The sequence below is a fragment of the Morone saxatilis genome, unplaced genomic scaffold (assembly GCF_004916995.1).
Source record: "Morone saxatilis isolate NCDOM2014 unplaced genomic scaffold, NCSU_SB_2.0 Contig11, whole genome shotgun sequence".
In the NCBI taxonomy this organism is placed as follows: Eukaryota; Metazoa; Chordata; class Actinopteri; family Moronidae; genus Morone; species Morone saxatilis.
The window spans coordinates 20272025-20278440 of NW_023339663.1; positions in this window are offsets into that span (position 1 = coordinate 20272025).

The following is a 6416-nucleotide window of genomic DNA, read 5'->3' on the forward strand; positions in this document are numbered from 1 at the left end:
AACACTGAAACACCAAAAAAAAAACTCCAGAAAGTGTTTGTCATTTTATAATAAGAATAAAACAGCGTTAAGGAGCAGCTTCGATGCAGGCTTGTTTTTTTTTCTTGTTGCATTGCACCAAGTGTACACTGTGCACCTGTATTATCTAAAAAAAATACAAGTATTGGATCAGATTGGTATTGGCAGATACTCAATATTAAATGACTTGGATCGGATTGGTGCCTCAAAAAATCTGGACATCCCTAGTTTATTTATGTTGGCAGTCACAATGTTGGCCAAGTTACATGGCCACTGTCGTGTCTCCTACATTCTTGGAAGGCTGAGCTGTATTCAAATGGTTGCAATATGCAACTTCACCACTAGATGCTCATACTGGTCTTTTAAAGCATTCACCTTCATTTTCTCTTCTAGTTCTGTTTGCCTCACCTGGGTTTTATTTAAAACTTTATGAAAACATGATTCTTGCCCTATTGGAATTCTTTTTAGCAATGTGTTCTGAGACCTCAGCAATTTTATTATTGCATAAATTATGGCCAAACTACAACTGAGACCCAGGTTGTTAAACTGGAAGCATCCTCTGATTTACATGGCACAACTGAGTTATGTATACTCAGATGTTAGAAGAAAACAATTTCACTGTGTAAGCAACAAACGACCTGCAACATTATACATTAAAACTTGGTGCGTTTGTATGCAAATGCACAACCTCATGACACACACTCACTTGTCCCATTTCACTCACAGGTCCTATGCCTCCATCTAATCATCATTCGGTTTCATTTTCATTCTCTCACACTTTCCCTCTGCCTTCCTGTCCTCCCACTCCTCTCTCTTTCTCTCTCCTGTGCTCAGGCAGACAGGAAGTGTCAGGTCAGGCCAGGTTATTTCAGGCCTAATTGGGAGATTGATGTTCCTCCAGAAACCTGGCACCTTGACATGCCTTTCATCCTCCCTCATGCACTTCCTCCCAAACGGCAAGAGCCAGACATGTTGACGGCTCGCTGAAACACAGACAACTGTCCTTTTTGAGGACTTTGCTTATCCAGTCAAAAGCAGAGATGACACTGGAGTGAAAACCAGCATCATTGGGGGGAAACCACAAGTGGTCAGAAGGTCTCTCAAGAAATGACTGCTTGTGCTCACCACCTTTATCTCCCACAATTCCATAGCACTGGACTTGTGTACTGGACTGGACTATGTACAACTTAGGCTATAGAAATGCTGAAAGGAAGAATATCCTTGAATGGGCTGGAAGAATAGGGGCATCGGCCCCGGCTAATGGGGCTATTTGTGGGGAATGTCTAGAGGGGAATAGTGGGGGCAGTGGTTCTATCGTGTCCCCTATCACCAGGCCACATCGGAGCAGGCCGTAACCTGAACCTTACATCCACCACTTCTACAACACAAGCAACAAGCAGCTGGGGCAGACAAGGGGCCAGTGGAGCATGTCCTGACTAGTGTTCTCTGTTTAAATAAGATGTGACTCTGAGGGGTCTGGAACACTTTTAACAAGTGAGTTCACCCAAATGACAAAAAACCTATTTCTGACTTAAGGGGTCTGTAGGTTTTAACTAAAGTTTCTGACAGTCGATTGAACAGTTTTTGAACACACACACACACACATACACCTTTCCAGTGTAGGAATTACATCTGACATTTTTTGTAACTTTTTGAAACTGATAATTCAACATTCACACCCGCTTCATGTTCATGCTTCGATTACTTGGATGTGCAGAGATGAGACAGTAAGCAGGGTTTAAACTTCTCTCTGAAGCTCTTTTTTTAACATCCATTTCTGTCATGTTTGTACAAACAAGTGCAACACCACGAAATGCCTTCCAGGAAATACTGTCCGAAAGTGTATTATCGCCACTTAAACTACAACTGTGTCACATACCTCACTCTGATGCCTCCTTTCCACTGCATGGTACGGCTTGGTTCAACTTGACTTTTCTTTTTTGGTTTTCCATTGGCAAAAGTTGTGGATAGTACCTAGTAAGTAGTACTTCTTTTGGTATCACCTCAGTGAAGGTTGCAAGTGAGCAGACCCAACATTAAAAGGTAAAGTTAAAACACTGGGGACCTGTGTACAGTTAAATTATAACAACTGTATTTTGTACTGAAGAATTAGCCACTATGACATTGTGTGATGTGGAATATTCAGAGCAATGTTTGAATTCCTTACATTTATGAATGGCAATATTTATCAGTAAATTCACCACTTTGGTCCAGATTGAAATATTCCAACAACTATTGGATGGATAACCATTATGTTTTGTATGAGCTTTTGTTTTGGTCGCATTTAGCGGTGTAGTTGCTGATTGAAACACCTTCGACTCACCCTACCATTCCAAGTGTGTAGGCAAAACTACGGAGGCTGTGAAACACAAAATGCCCTATCTGGAGCCAGTGTATGGTTTGTTCATTCTGGGCCATAATAGAAACATAACGGTTCAACATGATGACGAAGAAGACCTGCTCCCTCTGTAGATAAAAACAGCTCATTCTAAAGTAATGAAAACCCAATGATTCTTATTTTCAGGTGATTATACACTAATGAAATCATACATTTGAAGATTTAATTCCATTTCTGCCAATAGATCCTCCTAAATACACACTGGACCTTTGAGAACAGTGATTAAACTTAATACTCACTTGCAATCAACTTGTCAATTTTTAAATCAAATATTGGGGAAAACACAATTCTAAAACTGTTTTGGTTACCTGCTCATGAAACACTGGGAACCACTGGGGACTTCAGCACTTTCATGAATCCTGTAACAACACAGCTCTTAGCTCTGCAAACCTCAAGCCAAAAGGTGTAGTTTCTTTGGGCACAGCTATAGCATAGCTATGAACAAAAGTCTGTCTGAAGGGCTGCCACCTAGAACGCCAACACCAATGGCCACAGTTAGATGCCCATCCATGACTAGATGGGCAGCTGAAATTACCAATTAGTTTACCAATTGGCTGCAGCGGATTCGATTGGTTTGTAATTAATTCTAGTTACTGGCCCGTAGAGCAGGACGGATGGCGCCATGCCTTTGTCCTACTGACACACTATCCCACAGAGCTGGGCCTCGGGGGGGGAGGCAGCGGACATCAATACAGGGCCTTGCAGCTACTGAGCCCTCCACCTCCTCCTCAACACACTCACACACACAGAGACAGCCTGCTCACACACATTTAGACACACAATATCTTACACACACTCGCACTCTGATACACAAACACACACAGACGGACCCCCCTTGCAGCGCTCGGCTGATTCCGGAGAAGGCGAAACCTCAACCGCCTGAGAAGGTGCTGACGACAAACAAAGACAACAGAAATCTTGTGTTTCGAGACCCCGACCCCCTCTGTGTCTGTGCGTTTGTGATGGTGTGTGTGTGTGTGTACGTGTACGTATGGGAGTGTGTGTGTTTGTGTGAAAAGAGAGAGCGAAAAAGACAGAGACTCTCAGCTGGAACCCAAACAGTGTGGTCTGACAGTTGGAGTGAAGAGGGAACTTTACACCTTTAATTTAGACTTTCCTGGACTTTTTTTCGATTATTGTTACCTATGATACACTGTATAAGTACATTTTGCATGTGCAAGCAGGTGTGTGTGACTGTGTGTGTAATAGTGAGTGTGAGAGAATGGTGTAGCAGCAGTGGCCCAGAGCGGAGGTCACATGGCTCATTGATACCTCCCACACTGAAGGTCAAGGCTTCTACACCCAGGAGCAGAGAAGGGGAGGTTGAAACAGATCGATGATCCAGATAAAAATACACTGCACCTCAGCTAGTCTCCTTTATAAACACACAGACACACACATTCACAAACATATTCACACACCCTCAACAAATGACTTAAATGCCATTACAAATGAGCCTGGCCTGCTTTTAATGAAAGTGATATCAAAGCCAGAGCAGTGACTGCTGGCTTTTAGGATAACGATACAGTAATGGAAGACCATTAAAAGATCATAACAGCTTAAACGATGAGGTCTCTATTGTTGTTCTGGCCTAAACCTCTTGCAATCAAACCACCGTTTGCACTCAATAGGAATGGGGACAGGTTGGGAGGTAAAGTTACTTCTTCTTCTCATAATGGCACTACACTGACATCCACAGAGCCAAAGAATCCCCTGTGGTCCAAAGAAAGAAACTGTAGTGGGTGAGTGGGCAATGGTGGGCTGGAGAGAAAAAAATCAGACAAGAGTGCAGCTCATGAAAGACGACAATGTGTGATTTATGTGAGCAGTGAGAGGAGTGGTAATTGGGAGTAAAGCTCCACAATGCTTTTAGTTAATGACAAGTCGACTAGTGAAAGATGTCTGCGCCACCACTGCTCCTTATTATGGATGCTGGTTAACAGTGGGAAGAGGGCCGTGCCGGTGAGCACTCATCAGGTAATGAATGAAGTGCCATGCTGAGAAGGGATGGGGGCTGTGGCAGCTACAGTGCAGAAGGCTAGTTTGTGATTTCCTATTCAGGCAACATTCCTTAATGTTCATCTGGGCAGTACATTAAAGGAAGCTGCCAAAAATGGTTCCATAGTGTTGGCAGAAGTTCTGCTCTCTGCTGTTGTTTGAACATAGTTCTCTACACTTTCCACTGGGAAAACAATTTCAATTTCAATAATATTGTTCCATACTAAAACACAGTGCTGCCTGAATGACTAAGAGTCCTCAAGTCAACCGGGTAAATAAACGACTGCTGCATCCATGAAAATGAATGAGCAATACATCTGATCTCACCACACTCCTCATCATCAGCCATCAACAGCAGAGACAGATGAATGAAATCACTTCAGGAGAGTTAAAATCAATAATGTTACTATCTTTCACCATGAGACAACTGGTTGCATGACACTGTTTGTTATAAGTAAGAACTATACCCTTCATAAAATAATCTACCCCATTGGAGCACAGGAGCAGATCAAAATTCTCCTAATCTGAGGAGGAATATATCAAGGAGTTTGGTTCCCTTCAGGCCCAATATGTTTGGCAACACATTACTCAATTAGCGTCAGAAGTGCCTTGTGGTCCCTAATATAGGAAGTGACATAAATAAAGACAAGGTAGGAGACATTGTTTGATAAAAACTAATTAGGTATTTATGCTCTGGGTTAAATCGGTCTTGGTGTTATTCAAACAAATTCATTACTCATGATGTGACTGTCAGTGGAAGATATGCAGACAGAAGCATAACTGACACAGAGGACACAGAGAACCCAAGACTAGGCTGAAGTGGACAGCTAGTGGCTTATAATCTGATGTTTTGTGTCAACAAGTTAATGATAGTAATAGAGTTTGGGTGTGTTAACAGCAAAGGAAATAAACTTAATGTCATCATTTGAATTATTATAATTTATTCAGAACAGTGGACAAACCATCTTATGCTTTGTAAACTGTATTCCTATAGCTTTAATATTCCAGACCTGCGGACTATAACAGAACGGCTGAAATCCTGCAAAAGTGTAATAACACTAACAAAACCACAATCAATAGTTCCGGTGTGTCATGACAAGAATCAGGCACAGTCAAGGTTACATACATCACATCCAACAATCCACTTGATGTTGAATGAGATGTCCCCATTCCACCACGACTGTATCCAAACTGCTCAAGCTTGCAAAACATACTGAGAGGGGACAGAGGAAGCGGAGGTTCAGGGTGCTCGGAGCATGCCTGTGGCAAACCCCCGTCAGATATTGTTTGTGTTTAGCGTTGGGCCACATGAAGAATTGATGAGGCTCTCTGGAATAGTGCGATCATCAGGACGGGGAAGAATCAGAGCATGGCAAAAACTGCATCTCTGCGTTCCCCTGTGCAAAGCTCCCGCCATTTATGAAAGCCATCCATTAGCTTCAGCCACAGGGCCCAACTCCTGCACGCTTCTGTGGTCACTGCAGTGAGAGGATGTGTGTGTGTGTGTTTAGAGAGAAGGAGAAATTGGGCCAACAAATAAAAAAATAAGTAAGACGAACAATAGGAAGAAGGAGGAGGAGGAGATGGGAGGGAGAACAAGGTGAAGTATATATTATATTTCAGATTTGTGAAGACTCCGTCAGTCAAGCAGTACGGTGATCGGTTGAAAACATTTTGCTGCATATTAAAGTGTGCACTGTGGCAGACATATAGACTCTCACGCAGTAGAGCCATTAGTACTGGTGGCTTGTTTGAAGCCTTAGGCTCTTCCCCAATGCTCAACAGTAAAAGTGTGTGTGTGTGTGTGGTGTGTGGATGTGTGTGTGTGTGTGTGTTGCTCATGTTGTGGGGACATAATCTGTTTATACAGCCACAAGTCCCCATAATATAAATGATAAAATTTTACAGTCAAGACTTGGGTTAAGGTTAGTTTTAGGGTTATGGGCAAGTATTGGTTAGGGTTAGGCTAAGTCTCCATGAAATGAATGTAAGTCAATGTAAT